Below are 17,416 nucleotides of genomic sequence, written 5' to 3' on the forward strand. Positions count from 1 at the left end.
GCTATGCTTTTGATGTTTTGTTTTCCTTACTAGACGTGGTTTAGAGACTAAGGGCCATATGCAATTCTCTTTTTCACCTGAGTTTTCTCCCAGGAGATAATTTTTCATCTTTGATTTTAAATAACTTTCCAGTACTTTTCAACTAAAAATGTACCAACAAGTTGGTGAAAAAGTACTATTAAAATTATTTTGACAATATTCTTGCCTTCTGAGGGCTTAAAATGGATTTTATTGACAAGTTTAAAATGATCACCTAGGAGAAAACTCAGGTGAAAAAGGGAATTGCATATGGGCCTAAGTGTCCTTAGAGACCAGGCAGTAACGTACATACAGACATCAGGCTTTTGTCAGACGAATGGATCATTTGTGATAATGTCAGTCGTCTGTCTGTTTATCTGTACAGGCATCCCTTGCCCTCTGTGCCTGTCAAGGCACAGGCTACAAGAAATCAGTTGTGGTGGACATTCATCTGATTGCTTTGTCTACTGGTACTGCTTTTGACAGCACTTTTGCCCATGGAAGTCTCTCATTCCTTATTCTGTATTTTACTATATTTGTGACTATGTTATTCACGCAGTGAAATTAAAAGGATATACAGTATATATATTTATCTTCTGTTAGTGTCTTTTGGTTTGCCTGATCAAGGTTGAATACAACCAAGCCAGTATCTGCAAAGTATTACAGAGTGCCATTCACTACCTTCTTATAAGCTTTCAGTCTAGCCATGATTTGAAAAAATAAAAAAACTTTTGTTTGAAATAACTATTTGATGTCTTACTCTTTCAATTAGTTCTGATGATGTTTCCCATTATTATAATGCTCATTAGGGACTTTTTGGGAAAATGTATACACACCAAACATGTTTACATATGTTTCTGGAAAAACAAACAATTTGTGGACCACAAAAAAGGATTTCCATAGGGGACATGTTTAGGTTCCCAGTAATTAATTTGTATGTGTGTTTTTTTACAAAATGCACTATTGCATGTGTTTTAGTTTCAAAAACTATTTTGAATCTCATGACAAAATATTTACAAATCTCATAAATTTGACAGGTGCATGGTATACAGCAATAATAACAAATATTCCTAGATACATATACAGTACATAACATAATGCAAAGACTGAAGTCATCAATATCATAACACTTGACAACACGTTTGTGGGTTAGACAAAGAATAACTTAAATTAATATAAGTTTGGCAAGGGATGCACTTTAGAAGGAATGGACCAATGCAGATTGAAACCCAAATTAAGGCTGTTTTGAATCCATGGGTCACAAATTTAAAAAAACTACCTTAAAGCAAATCTGATGTGAATATAAAAAAAAAAAATACTTACCTATGGAGAGAGAAGGCTCTGGGTCCTATAGAGCCTTCACGTTCCACTCACGGACCCCTCATTCCAGTGCTGTCATCCATGTCCAGCACTGGGGAATATAGTAAACATCACTGATAAGCAAATTACAGCCATAAACGTTTTTCTGGCAGAATATAACTTCTGAGAGCAGAGGAAGAAAAAGGCCAATAGTTCATGTATTTTCATTTAGGGATACTCAAAAGGTTGCCACTGAGCAGAGACCACAAAACATTCATTCTATTATGTAAATATTTGAATATAAAATAAAAGCATGGCATATCTAAAGAAAATATAAAAAAAGTCATTTTTGCAGTAGGGAGATATTTCATCAGTTCATTTTCACCTCGGTTTCACTTTAATTCCTACTAGAAAGCTTTTTGAATCACCATGGATTTTGAAACCAGTAACGACTCCAATTGAAACCTCAAGGCAGGCAGACTGCACACTACCTTTAGATAATGTTTGCAAGTATTGGTCCCATTATTATTTTGTGAGGCATTGACCCATGTCTTTCTACCATAAATTCTAATATTTGCATTCCCTACAGGTTGATTAAATATTGAATACATATCAGACAATATCCCCTTCCTAGAAGGATCGGAACTGCAACTTCCTCAGGTAAACATGCAGTGGATTCTTTATTAGATGGGTGTAAGGTATGGGTGAAATATATACCATACACCCATCTATATATAGTTGCCATGCCCTAAACTATTCTCCCAGTGGTACATAATAAGATTCCACAATGTGAGAGAAGGTAGGCAGTTTATCATCTACAAAAACTCCTGTAAAATAAGTAGGCCTCTCTCAATCCATAATAGAAAACAGTGAGCGTGTCTATACCTTTCAGGAAGTAAGGATTGGCATACAATTCTGAACAAGATGATGGGTCCGACTGAAGTCCATATTTAAGTTGTGCCTTGTTCCAAATTGTCATGGTAGCAATTCACAGGGGACAGGGCTTTAGGGTAGAAGTGCAATTCTGAGCCCAAAGTATGCCTTTCCAAGACAAAGGCTTCACCAAAAGGTTTTCCAATCTGACCCTTCTAGAGCAATGAGGCCCTGCATAGACTAAGGGTATAGGCGTCAGCTGAAAAACAATATAATATTTACTAAGGGCCTGTTTCCACTACACGCAGAATGGATGCAGAATGGATGCAGAAAAACTGACTCCAATTAATGCCTATGGGCCTGTTTCCACTAAACACGATTTTTCTGATGCAGATTTTCCCATAGGAATTCATTGGAGTCAGTTTTTCTGCATCCATTCTGCATCCATTCTGCGTGTAGTGGAAACAGGCCCTAAGACAAGGAACAAAGAGATGTTTATGACATAGCATGATTTTCTACTGAATTTGTGACTTTTTTATTATTCCAAATAAAAGGGTAAATAATGGTTTATAAAGGTAGGCCATATATGAAGATCTCACAGGGATTGGCAAAACTCTAAAAATTCTTAATTGCCATGATCCTACCAGTCCAGAATATAGTATACTCACTCCAGAGTTGCTGCAGTTCAGGAAAATTGGATCATAGTTCATAAATCAGTTGGACCTATGGTCAATTTTATTTCTAAATAGCTCAAATAGTATTCCCTATGCTGGAAATTAAAAGTGTTAGCAATTCACGGGCCATCATCATTGCTGAAATTACTAAATTGTGCCTCTGATTTCTCATAATTAAGCTTTAAGTTGGACAATACTTCAAACCTTTTTAAGTTGACAACAGATTGGGGATGCTAGTTGCTGAATTTGTAAAGGTGAGGAGGTTGTCATCCATGAACAGGCATGGTTAAAATTCATTATCAAGGCTCTGGTAGGCTAGTATATTAGGCTTAAAGAGAACCTGAGATCAATTCATAGCTTGCATTTATACTTACCTGGGGTTTCCTCCAGCCCCATGAGGTCCGTGGAGTCCCTCACCGTCCTCCTTGGCCACTTCGTTCTGCTGCTATATTGCCCGGTAATCGAGTCAGCCATGCTCTGCAGTGCATGTGCGCATTAGCAGAAAGCTCACGGGCTCAAGGGGACAACTGGCAGCGAATGTTCAGAATATCGGGCCAGATAGCGGCAGAAAGGAGCAGCCGAGGAGGACAACGAGGGATCCCATGGACCTCATGGGGCTGGAGGAAGCCTCTGGTAAGAATAAATACAGGTTATGAATTGATCTCAGGTACACTTTACGGTGAAAACCGATTGCTAATGGCCCGATAAACAAGGCAATTATTGCTGGGGATAATAGGAAATCTGCTTGGTTTCCCTACCTATGGGGAAAGTTTAAGGGTTGCCCAAGGCTTTGAATAAATTTTACTTCACCAACTCACACAATTTACTCCTATTTCCAAGTGAGAAAGCACCTTGAACATATAAGTTCATGAAATTGTATTGAAAGCTTTTTCAAAGTCAAGTGCTAGGATCATATGTTTCCATTTGTATTTTTAGCATGTGAAGTTATATTTACAATTCTTCTTATGTCATGGGTTGCTTGCCAAAAAGGCTCAAAGCCCACTTGGTCATTATGTACAAGAGAGGGTAGAAGCTTCCAAAAATTCAGGAAAAGACAGAGGATTCTCCTGCAAACAATTAAGAAAATCTGTAAGGGGGAGACACATTTCTTTCATTATATGGATGAAAGTCTGTCAGGTGCAGGCACTTTCTTGAGCTTAAGACCTTTTTGTAGTGGTGACTACCTTCTCCTCAGTTACTGGTTCATTAAGTTGACTTGATGCATTGTCTGTGAAACATGGGAAGTGTAACTCATCTAAACGCAAGTACTCACCAGGCAACACTTGCAATGATGTTACCTGATGTCGGGAAATATCATTTAACATAAGCATGTTAAACAATCTTTCACCGCCACTGATCGCGCATTATTAAGTGATGGACATAGAGGTTCAGATTGGGTAGATCCCCGACGACTCCCGCAATCTCTTGAAGTCTCGTCGTGCCCGTCGTTTAACATCGTGTATACTTGCTGGCGGGAAGATGGAGGAAGATGGACTGGTGGAGCCATCGTCGTCCAGGAGACGTCGCTGGATCCATCTCCTGGCATCGCAAGGTAGCTTAAGAATCCCTTTAAAGCTCTTTCAGAGGCTGGAATGGGGCTGGTGTCATGATATAGCAGCTAGTTATGATGTTGGGATAATACAGAAGCCAAATTTTCACATTTTCTGTCTGCTGTGTATTATGTCAGATGTGTACTATTGTCACCTGGACTGGCTGCAGGGTGCTTTGATGCAAATCACACCAGCACAAGGAGCCCGGAATTTACATATGACAGCCGGCTGGAATGTTAAGGAACTCTAGGCCAGCCAGGAAACCCTTAATCAGAAGTCTTTTGATGTGGGTGTTAAAATACAGTTTTACCTGTGGTCGGAATATTGGGCTGGAAGTGTGTGAAGTGTTTTGAAGTCTATGTGTATAAACAGGATACTTGTTGTTATCCAAGTACAATCAGGACTAATTGAGTCTGCAAAGTTCAAGTTGGGACAGGAAAGCTTTGAAGTTGCATATCATAGCCAGAAAGGATATGACAAGCGTTCTGTGCGAACAATATGGGAAGTTACATTAGTTTTGGGACTGAACATTAAATGCCCAAGGCCACAAATATGGCTATAAAACCTCAGCTAGGAAGATTTAGAGTTGTAGTTCTTTGGAGATAGCAAAGACACTAGGACTATCCTGACTACTGGTCAGAATGCGTTCTCCCGCAAACAGCGTTCAACCATCATGCTGATAACGTTATTCCCATTTTATTTGTATGCAAACGGTCTTGTGTGTATCTTTGTTTCTTGTACTTTGTACTTTTTACTTTGTTTTTTGTAAATCCTTTTGTATATATTCTTGTCTGCACTCTTCCACTTTTTGGAATATTAAATATTTATTTAATAAGTTTGACTTCTGCTGTACTAAGCCAACGCTCATAGCCTAGAGAAAGAGACTGCAGTGTAACTTGTGTTACAAGTTCAGTGCCTGATTGTGCTTTGCTGCTGTGTGTGTGTGAGCGTGGCATTCCCGTATTTGGCCTAAAGTGCAAAGCTGACCCAAATACGAAAACGCGGACTGCATGCAGGTCACTCGACAGCAGAGTGAGAATTGTTGAAGTGTCTAGCGGCAGCTAGTGGTGGCAGTGAGAAGTGTTTGAGGGGTTACAGCCTTGTGTTAACTCGAATAAGGCTGCTCCTCCTCTCGATCTGGTCAAACCCGCAGTCGGGAACAGTATCTGCAGGCGTGCCGCGGGGCCGGTTCCTGACAGCTGGAATATAGTTGGTTGATGTATTTATGGAATGTATCATGAATTAGATTTTGATCACTGGATATTCTCCCCGAGGTGGATCGAATTTTATGGATAATGTTTGTTTGCTGATTTCTAAGTTTGGCAGCAAGCCAGGAATCAGATTTGTTAGCATATTATGATACTGTACTTGGCCCTAGTCTACCTCAGCATCTTTTCTGTCTGCTTTGATAAAAGAGTATGTAGTTGGAGTTGGGAATCTTTAATTTGATACGCTAACTATCCAGAATGCTCCGTTTGGTTAATCTTTGTCCAGTGCATAGAAAAAAAAAGCATTAAAACACACAAACGCTTCTCTGATTTTTTTGTGCTTTTTAGGTCCCTAAAGTAGCCCTGAAAATGGAAACATTTCTGGAGTGTTAAACTTCACAAACACATTCTGGCTTTCTGTCACAATTTCTTCTTGCGATGTGCTGCAATGAGAAGTGATGTGAGGTGAGCTGTACAGCAGTGATCTGTCATTACTTGGTAAACAGGCCCATGAATATGAAATGCCCTGCTGGAAACACAAAACACATCCATTTTATAATAGCTAAACGCTGATTAATTTAAATAACCTCTGACAAGTGGTTCAACTCCTTGTGAGTGTTGTCTGAGCATTGTGCGTCAATGTAAAGCATACAACTGAAGGAACAGGCATTTTTTACAAAGGTGTTAGCATAGGTAGTATCCCAAATGCATTTAAATTTGATGGGATCATAGCAAGAGTGCCATCTTTGAAATATTTCGTTACTCTGCACTCGTAATTTTTTGTGTTTTATGTTTCCAAAATAGTAATTTTTTAAAGTATATTCCCAGTGGTTTGAAACCAAATTAATATCACGTACATGCCACCGGATCCAGGGCCGGTTCAAGGCCAATGGGGCCCTGGGGCAAAGGTAACCTGTAGGCCCCCCAGCAACCCCCTTCCGCCCCCCATTTTTCCTCATTAACACCTACGTGCTCCCCAGGGTCCCTACACAATTCGCATTGTAACTTAACTGTCCCGGCACGCTGCTCCAGTCCTCTTCCCGCTGTCTGCCTCACGTGAACGGCTCAAGTTACGTGTAAGTATAATGACATGAGCCGGTCACCAGGGGCAGGGAGTGGGAAGAAGACCAGGAGCAAGAACAAACACCATGCCAGCCACTGAGATAGGTGAGGTACTAGTGCTGCTATTGTGCAGGGGCCCCGGGAGCACGTAAAAATTAAGGGGAGGTCGGGGGCCTGGCAGCACTAGTTGTAGGCAATTGCCTACCTTTTCTTAATGGAAGCGCCATCCCTGGAGACTGGGTGTATGCACGCAAGACAAACTTGAAGCCTGTTGTCTAAACCTTAAATGAAAGTGACCCTGTAGCTGGGGTAAAGGAGTTAGGATATACATGCAACTTATCTAAACTGTTCAGCTAGGATTCATCTTGCATGTAAATCCCCCCCCCCCCCCTTTAGGGTAATTTTAGTTTATGTTTAGTTAGCAAGCGTCAAGTATATATTTGCCATTGTGTCCCCAGCATCTCTTCCCCCCCACCCCACCCCCCGCAGATGTCAGATGTGTCAGGCATATCCAGCTGCAGCCACTTCAAAGACCACCCCGAGCGGCAACAGGGAGCCTCTTCCATCCTTGCAGGCATGGAAGTACTGATGTGACGTCCAAGCCTGCGTTATGTGACGTCGGGGGAGTGCCAGCCGGCAGGGTGTGATTAACAGCATTAAACGCGGGGAACTATGGAGACGAGGACTGTGGAATTTGGTAATGTATTGCGTCCCATCCACTCTCCCCTGCCCTAAAAGCCTGCACAACCGCCAGACCACACAGACAAGTGGCGGCAGCCAGACAGAGCATATGGCGGCTGCAGCAGACAGACATTTTAGTCTGGCAAAGGGGGCCCCCCAGGGACTCTGGGGCAATTGCCCCATTTGCCTTGCTTGTAGCGCCGGCTCTGACCGGATCACAGGGTACTGGCATCCCAGCAGCAATGGAGAGAAGACAAAGGAAGAGCTCACCAGTAGACAGGTGAGCTAAGCACCACTTCAACACTTGTGACATACCCATTACATCGGGGAGACCATGGGGGCCCAGCAGACAGAGGTGGCTGCAAAGATTTCCAATAGATTTCAGGCAAAAATCTGCACTACACTGGCAGCACTCCCAGTAGATCTCTTTCTGATCAGATTTGGAATCTATCTGATGGTATTATCTGCTAGCCACCTGCCAGTGTATGGGCAACTTTCAGTGACAAAAAGAGAGGCAGGCAAAGTAGGGAAGACAGAATTGAGATCATAACAGGGCATCATTTGCTCTTATATAAATAGAGACAGAGAAGGGCACTGAACCAAATAAAATTATTTAGATTGCCTGTGGGAGGCTAGGAAAGACACAGGTAAAGCTGCCTTTTCACAGGGAGGGGCTGAGGAAGATGAATATATGTTTTTTCTTTGAGCCTAAAAAGAGTGACATTCTCCTTTTAAATTGAAAAACTCCCAGATTTTGAATGTGGTCTCAGACTTTTGATCCTTACTGTATGCAGAGATTTTTTATTATTGAGATTAAAAAAATACTGTATATATTTTTTAACAAGAATGTAAAACTTTTTTAACTTTTAGAAAAAATAATAATTTGAAAGACCTGGCCGAGCTTCCGCTAAGTTGGCATTATGTTCCAAAGCTATAAGAAAGAAGTTTTGAATCAGGTTGATACTCAAAGCTATAAGTGAGTATATTTAAAGAGACTCCGTAACAAAAATTGCATCCTGTTTTTTATCATCCTACAAGTTCCAAAAGCTATTCTAATGTGTTCTGGCTTACTACAGCACTTTCTACTATGACAGTCTCTGTAATAAATCAATGTATCTTTCCCCTGTCAGACTTGTCGGCCTGTGTCTGGAAGGCTGCCAAGTTCTTCAGTGTTGTGGTTCTGCTATGAACTCCCCCTTCCAGGCCCCTCTATGCACACTGCCTGTGTATTATTTAGATTAGAGCAGCTTCTCTCTTCTCTCTTATATTTTACAAGCTGGATAAATCGTCCTCTGAGCTGGCTGGGCTTTCACATACTGAGGAAATTCAGACAAGGGCAAAGCTGTTTGCAGGAAGAAAAGAGCAGCCTGCAACTTCAGTGCATGAGAACTGCAGGGGGAAAGAAACACACAAATGATCTCTTGAGATTCAAAAGGAAGGGTGTATACAGCCTGCTTGTGTATAGATGTATTTTCTGTGTGTGGACATGCTGTACATCAACCTACTTCCTGTTTTGGTGGCCATTTTGTTTGTTTATAAACAAACCTTTTAAAACTGTTTTTAACCACTTTTAATGCGGCGAGGAGCGGCGAAATTGTGACAGAGGGTAATAGGAGATGTCCGCTAACGCACTGGTATGTTTACTTTTGTGCGATTTTAACAATACAGATTCTCTTTAAGCTCAATTGGAACAAGAAACTTAAAACAAGGAGGTGCCAAACAATCCTCTAGACCACAAAGGTTCCTAGTGGCCTTAGAAAGAGACTGTCTAATGAGGGTCTGTCCCCTGCCTTCAAGGAAATTAATAAACCTAGAATGGGGAAAAAGAGATGGACAAAAGACTTGAAACTGGATCCAATAGAATATAGGTCCATACTAGACCTTGATCTGCATACTAGAAAGTTTACTTTATTATTTTCAAAAGCAGTCCCTGGAAAAGACCTATAGAAAGATGCCAGCCAACCTACCTACTCACATATACACTTATCCTGGGAGGCAGGCTGTTGTTCAGAAAGCCCATTAGAACATAAAGGGAACATTAAAAATCCCCTATGAGGAGTTGGAGTTCAAAACCTGTCTGTAACAGGTTAAAAGCCTAGAGATTATTAGTACCTACTGTAAGTGACAGCTGCATAGTAAAAACAATATTTGAAGTACATTTTAGTTACTTTGGGACTAATGTACATATTTTATGCATGCGTACATACTGTAAGTATTTTACATTGAACAGTTTTTCATAAAAGTTGTCCTTTAAATGATAGCTTTCTTCTTTTCTGACATTGGCATAATGCACAGTTTGTTTATTATTCGGTATTTCAGGTAATATGCCCAGCTATTATTTTTATTATACCTTTGCTCTCTTTTGCGCTCCACTGTGTGCACTTACATTGTTTGTTAATGGTTCTATTAATGTCTATATTCAACTTAACAACCCACACACTCAGCATTAGCAAACAATACATTGCTCAGAGGAGGAACATGTTGCAAGGCACGAGTCTGGAGTGATGTGCTTATAGTTTAAATGCATACAAAATGTTCTCCAAACAACAAACACATATTTTCCTAAATGAAAGGATGGAATGGCAAACTCTGTAACCCGTTATTATATATGTCACTCTAGCCTGAGATTGGTCGAATACCTTTATTAAGTTATTCTGCATTAATAGCTTACTGATGATTTAGAAGAGGGGTTTACAAAAGTCCGATATTGCATCAATAAATATTACGGTGGTTGATTTGTCAAGACAGCAGCAATGAAAACCAATGCATAGTGGAGCAGTTGACCAGAGCAACCAGCTTTGGGATGGTAAATAAAAGAAGGCTGTTATTATTTCTGAGCAGATACTGGATGAGTCTACACAGTGCTATGTGTCAGGACTGAAGTACATGCAGTGATCTTGTTAAAGCGACATCTTTTTCTTGACAATGTGGTAAAAATGTCCTGGGTGAAAGTAACCCGAAGACCTCATTAGAAGAGAAATGTGCAAATTGTGCAATACGTGTTAAAAGAAATTAAATCAGATATCATGTAGTAAACTATAGCACAAAATATATCCTTAGTAGTGGATGCAGGACCACTTTTAAGGGTAGATTCTCAAAACATTTCTCACTAATTATCACACCTTTGCCCTGTTGCAATGAACTTTTCTCCTGGGTTTTCTCCTTGTAGATAATGTTTCATCTTTCTTAAAAAAATTATTTTTCAGCACTTAGCAATTGAAAAGGTACCAAAAGGTAGATGAAAAAAGTACCACCCAACATATTTTGAGAATTGTTCTGCTTTCTAAGGATTTAGAAGGTATTTTCTTAATAAGAAGAGAAAACTTCTGCAAGAAAAATGAAGAGAAAAGCTAATTGAATAAGGACCCTTGGCCCCTATTCAATTAACTTTTTTCCAAGTAGATAATTTTCCTTATTATCTAAAAATACATTTTTCAGACCAGGCTTCTAAGAAAGCGCTAAAACGTACTAAAGTACTAAGTATTAAAAAAAATATTCTTAACATAGTCTTCGAGCTACTCACTTTTATATCCTTTTTCTCTCACCCATCTTCTAAATAGAGATGTCGCGAACATAGAATTTTCTGTTTGCGAACTTCTGCAAATGCGAATCTGGCGAACCGCCATAGACTTCAATGGGCAGGCAAATTTTAAAACCTACAAAGACTGTTTCTGGCCACAAAAGTGATGAAAAAGTTGTTTTAAGGGGTCTAACACCTGGACAGGGGCATGCCAGAGGGGAATCCATGCCAAAAGTCTCACCAAAAATTACGGAGTTGACACAAAGTCGGTTTTTAATCCCTAAAAACAGGAATCAAATTATGCACCTCTCTGGGTGTCAGTGGGCTGTGGAGTGTCACAAACAGAGAAATGCAATAGTACTATCAGAATACAGTGAAAAAAGAATGCACAGGAGTAGGGCTGATCGGAACAGTTGAATTCCGATTTCGTCAAAATTTCGTGTACCGCATGCGAAAACCGAATTTCGTGTTACGAATTTTCGTGTTTCGAGTGCATTTCTATTGAAGTCAATAGTGCCAAATTCTGCGGTTAATTGTAAAGCCCCTGTACATGCTATCATCACCAAATTTGGCATGTATATTAAGCAGATGAGTAGGAACATGGTAAAAAAAAAAATTGTGAAAAGACCTTATAGTTTTTGAGTAAATAGATTTCAAAGTTTCATAGGAAAAATGGTTTTTAAACTGTGTAAAATGACACTGCTGCAGTACAGGTTACTGCATTCCGAGTTCTGTATACATATTGTATACATTTCATGAAAACAGACAGCGTGGGGTCCCCCCTTCCAAGCCTCCTTAACTCCTTGTCTCTCATGCAGGCTGGGATAGCCAGAATGCGGAGTCCCGGCTACGTAGGGCTTTGCATCCTGAGCTATACCAGCCCGCATGGTCCATGGTATGGGGGGGGGGTCTGGAGGAGAGGGGCAGCCAACCTCCCCCTCTCCCCCAGAGCCCTTGTCCAATCCATGGACAAGGGGCTCTTCCCCACCTCCGTTGCCACAGGAGGAGGTGGGGGCCGCCGACGTCCTGGGGGTTCATGGTGCCATCCAGGGTTCCCCTTTAACAAGCGGACCCCGGAAGCCGCCCCCTCCCCAGGAGAAATGAGTATAGTATATGAGTATATGAGTACCCCTTACCCATTTCAGCAGAGTTAAAAAAAGAAATAAAAACGCGACAACTAAAAAAGTCCTTTAGTGTTCTAAATTAACCAGGGATACTTACCTTGCGAAAATCCCACGCCAGTATCCTCAGAAGTGGTCCCACGCCAGTATCCTCAGGAGTGGTCCCACGCACCCGCCCAACTCCCAGGGCTGAATGGCTATAGACAGCCTCTGCAATCTGTATTGCATAAGCTAGAAACACGAAAATTGTTTGCTAAAACAAGAATTTTCGGCAAACAGTATCATAAACAACATGGCTGCTGTTGAAGGGGACCTCGGATGGCACCATGAACCCCCCAGGACGTCGGCGGCCCCCACCTCCTCCTGGGGCACCGGAGGTGGGGAAGAGCCCCTTATCCATGGATTGGACAAGGGCTCTGGGGGAGAGGGGGAGGTTGGCCGCTCCTCTCCTCCAGAGCCCCCCATACCATGGACCATGCGGGCTGCGAAGCCCCACGTGGCCGGGACTCCGCATTCTGGCTATCTCAGCCTGCATGGGGGACAAGGGGTTAAGGAGGCATGGGAGGGGGGACCCCACGCTGTCTGTTTTCATGAAATGTATACAATATGTATACAGAACTTGGAATGCAGTAACCTGTACTACAGCAGTGTCATTTTACACAGTTTAAAAACCATTTTTCCTATGAAACTTTAAAAGTCGTTTATTTCAAAAACTATAAGGTCTTTTCACAAAATGTTTTTTTTACCATGTTCCTACTCATCTGCTTAATATACATGCCAAATTTGGTGATGATAGTATGTAAGGGGGCTTCACAAATAACCACGGATTTTAGCACTATTGACTTCAATGTACACGCGAATTCGGTACTCGGAATTGCCGAATTTTCGAGTTTCGAGTGCTTACTCGGAACTGCCAAATTCCGATGGCAAACTCGAAATTTGGAATCCGAGAGCTCAGCCCTACACAGGAGTGGTTCTGTGCCTGTAACTTAATAAGGCAACAGCAGTAGTGTGCACACAGCTCTGGGTGTCAGTGTGGGCTGTGGAGTGTCGCGCGCACAAAAATCACAAAAGACTAGATGTGCTTGAAGTGCTTTCACAGCAAGTGAGGAACAATAACACTAGCCTAGCTAATGCTTTCCCTATTTATCTGCAGCAAGTCTGCTCTCACTAACAGTCAGCAACCAGCAGACAATTAATCCAATATGGCCACTACAACTGCTTTTTGATAGAGGGTGGGGGTGTCCAGGAGGGGGTGCTAGGTGATTGGCTGCCATGTGTCTGCTGACTGTGAGGTAAGGGGTCAAGAGGCTCGATCGCCTCTTCCGCATCCCCGTGCGTACCCGCCGCGTACCCGCTCGTCCGCGCGTGCGTCGGATTCGATCCGCCCTCGTCCTCGCGCCACGCCGTGCCGCTTATCTTCCACTTGATTCCCTGCCATTGTCCCCTCGTGGGGAACGAGCAGGGAATCGGCGGCGGCAAAATCGGACCTGACGGATCTTATCAATCGAGCCGCATCATCGGCTGGATTGATAAGGAACATCGCTCCGTGTAGACGGAGCTTTAGTCTGCCTTTTGATGCAACCACTCCACTGAAACAAACATCCTACTAGATCTTCCCTCTACATCTGACACTGTAGCCAACACCTGCCCCCTCCAAGCACTCTCATCTTTAGGTATAAAGATCTTTACGTATAAAGATGGTCTTCACCTAAGTATTCTCCTAGGAGATACTTTTTCAACTTCTGTGTAAAATAACTTTTGCTCTCTGCAATTGAAAAAAGTGTGTGTGTGTGTTGTGTGCTGGTTGCTTCAAAGGCATTTTATCTATAATGTAAATATATCAGGAGAACACTGAGAAGAAAAACTGAACTGTATCAGGTCCAAGATCTTTCATAGATTTCTTCTTATCTCCCTGGAAGGTTTTTCATCATTTCTTATTTGAACTACAACTCCTCTCCACACCCTCTGACTTATGAGGCCGGAGTTTGAATCTTGGCTCTTCCTATTCAGTAAGGAGTCCTTGGGCAAGACTCCCTAACACTGCTACTGCCTGCTAGTGGCTACCTCACATGCTCTTTGAGTCCGACAAGAGAAAAGCGCTATACAAATGTGGTTTATGTTATGTTTATTTATGTGGTTTATAACTATTCTCCTTCCATACTTAAGCAATTAATAATAAACGCATGTTCATCTCAACATATATGCAGATGAAACACAAAACATTCAACTCTAGACATTACTTCCCTTCAGTGTCATGCTCCGGACTTTCTTTCTGCTTTATCCTCTACTAGTAGACCCAGCCCATTTAAAAACGAGCTCTAGGTCTACGGCTGCCCCCGCCGCCAGTGCGCATGCACGCAACCGCCGCGCGCCCGCCGCCCGACGCAGGCGCACGCCCGCACACGCCCACCTTGCTCGCCCGCACCCGCCCACCTCGCTCCACCCGCACCCGCCCACCTCGCTCGCCCGTCCAGCTCCCTGGTCCCAGCTGTCAGTTACTGCGCACATGCGCAGTAACAAAAATCCTGGGACACAGGGCTGGACGCAGTGACAGTTAGCTTTTATTAGGTAGGACTTTAACTTTTTTCTTCCTAAAACCTAACATGAGGGAAAAAAATATTTTCCACCATCTCAGTCCACTTGACTGTTTGTAATACCAATACATGCTGATAATATCCCTATAACTTCAGCTCACCAAACTGCTTAGGAGTAGTATTGTATTCTGTTCTGTCATCTATACCATATATACACTCACTAACCACTTCCTGTTATCTTCATGCAAAGCAATATCCAGCGTCTATGCCTTCCTCACACATGGCACTACTATAAAAAGCAAGTGCACACCCCTGTAATGGCATGCCTTGGTTACTGAAACATCTTGCTCTGTGCTTAACATCCTGCTCTCTGCTTAACGGACTGTTAAGTTCCCAACATATTTTTGATTTTAACAATTTTTAAAGATAATTTGATAAAGCAAGAAATTTGGAACCAGCACCACAAAATAATTAGAATGATCATACACTGCTAGGTGTGCAGGGGGCAAGAGCATAGTAAAAGTACAATAAAAAAGAGAAAAGGCGTAGTGGTTTGCGCTCTCGCCTTGCAGCGATGGGTCCTCGGTTCGTATCCCAGCCAAGTCAACATCTGCAAGGAGTTTGTATGTTCTTCCGTGTCTGTGTGGGTTTCCTCCGGGCACTCCGGTTTCCTCTCACATCCCAAAAACATACAGATAAGTTAATTGACTTCCCCTAAATTGGCCCTAGACTACAATACATATTCTAATACATACACATAGGACATATGACTATGGTAGGGACTAGATTGTGAGCTCCTTTGAGGGACATTTAGTGACAAGACAATATACTATGTACAGCGCTGCGGAAGATGTTGGCGCTAAATAAATACTAAATAATAATATGCACCACACTAGACAAAATGTAAGAAAAAGTATTCAGCCATCTTTATTTTTAACCATCAAAAAATAAAAACATATGAAAGCAACAAGGATCTGGGGTCCACAAAAATAACTATATTCATGTACAATAACAATCAAAAGTGAGGGACAATAATAATGATTGGACAAGTGGGGTGCATGGCCGGATTTGTGGGCAGGCCGAAGAGGCCCAGGACTAGGGCGGGGCTTGAGCCAGGGCGCATTGCAACTAATAGCAGATCAGCTTCTTTATAATTACTTCTGTGTGGCATGTGCACTTTCCAAGTTTTTTTTTTTTTTACCGCAGCTGGCTCGTCTGACATTGATAGCCCTGCTTCTTCACAGCGCCCCCTCTCTAACTGCACTGCATACAGAGCAGCAGATCATCAGCAGCGTGGGTCACAGTAATGAGTAATCAGTGAGAGGTGCCCTGTAATGAGCGGTGCCCTGTAATGAGCGGCAGCCGTATAGAGGATGTCATCACACGCTGGCTCTCTGATCATCACTGTGAGCCACCACGCTAAGGATCTGTAGCTCTGTGTTGGCAGTCAAACAAGCGAGGGGAACTTTGTTACAGAGATGAGCAGGGCTGTCACTGACATTGTGCAGATGGGGTGATGGCCCAGACAACGCTATGTGAAGAGAAGCTCAACACACACAGGGGGTCATTGAAAAACAAATGAAAGCAAAGAGTCCGGTGTAAGTAAACAGGCTTGACTGATTTACTGCCCATTATCTGTCCCTGCACTGGGACAGATAAAAGCTCTTATTTCCTTCTCCACTCTTTCACTTTCCTTCAGGATCACACTTTCTCTCTTGTCCTATCCCATGATCATATGCTATATTTCTGTCTTTTTCCCTTACCTTCTTCCCCATCTTGTTCCCTCTCTATTTTCCTCTTCCATCTTGTGGTGTTTCTCCCTCCCTTTTCCCTCCTCCCCATCTCTATCCCTTACATTTCTTTTGCTCATCTTCCTTCCTCTCTCCATCCTTTCCTCTCTCTCTATTTTACTTTCAACTGTCCTTACAGGAGCTCACAATCTAATCCCTACCATAGTCTAATGTCCTACCATATTTTTATTATGTATTTATATAGCTCTGACATCTTCTGCAGCACTTTACAGAGTACATAGTCATGTCACTGACTGTCCTCAGAGGAGCTCACAATCTAATCCCTACCATAGTCATAGTCTAATGTCCTACCATATTATTATTATGTATTTATATAGCACTGACATCTTCTGCAGCACTGTATAGAGTACATAGTCATGTCACTGACTGTCCTCAGAGGAGCTCACAATCTAATCCCTACCATAGTTATAGTCTAATGTCCTACCATATTATTATTTGTTTATATAGCAGTGACATCTTCCACAGCACTTTACAGAGTACATAGACATGTCACTGACTGTCCTCAGAGGCGCTCACAGTCTAGTCCTATCATAGTCATAGTCTAATTCCTTACTATATAGTTATTATTAATATTATTATGATGTATTTCTATAGCACTGACATCTTCTGCAGCCCTTTACAGATCACATAGTTATGTCACTGATTGTCCTCAGAGAAGCTCACAATTTTATCCTACCACAGTCATACGCTAATGTCCTACCATATAGCCTAACATTTTCTGCAGCACTTTACAGAGTACATAGTCATGTCGCTGGCTGTCCTCAGAGGAGCTCCCAATCTAATCCCTACCATAGTCATAGTCTAATGTCCTACGATATAATAAATATGTATTTACATAGCACCGCCATCTGCAGCACTTTACAGAGCATATAGTCATGTCACTGACTGTCCACAGAGGAGCTCACAATCTAATCCTGTCAGTCTAATGTCCTTACCATATTATTATTATGTATATACAGTATATAGCACTGATATCTTCTGAAGCACTTTATAGAGTATGTAGTTATGACACTGACTGGGGCGGATGTTGACTGTTGGCCTAGGGCGGTAAAAAGTACAAAT

This window comes from Hyperolius riggenbachi, chromosome 5, assembly GCF_040937935.1.
Source record: "Hyperolius riggenbachi isolate aHypRig1 chromosome 5, aHypRig1.pri, whole genome shotgun sequence".
Classification (NCBI taxonomy): Eukaryota; Metazoa; Chordata; class Amphibia; order Anura; family Hyperoliidae; genus Hyperolius; species Hyperolius riggenbachi.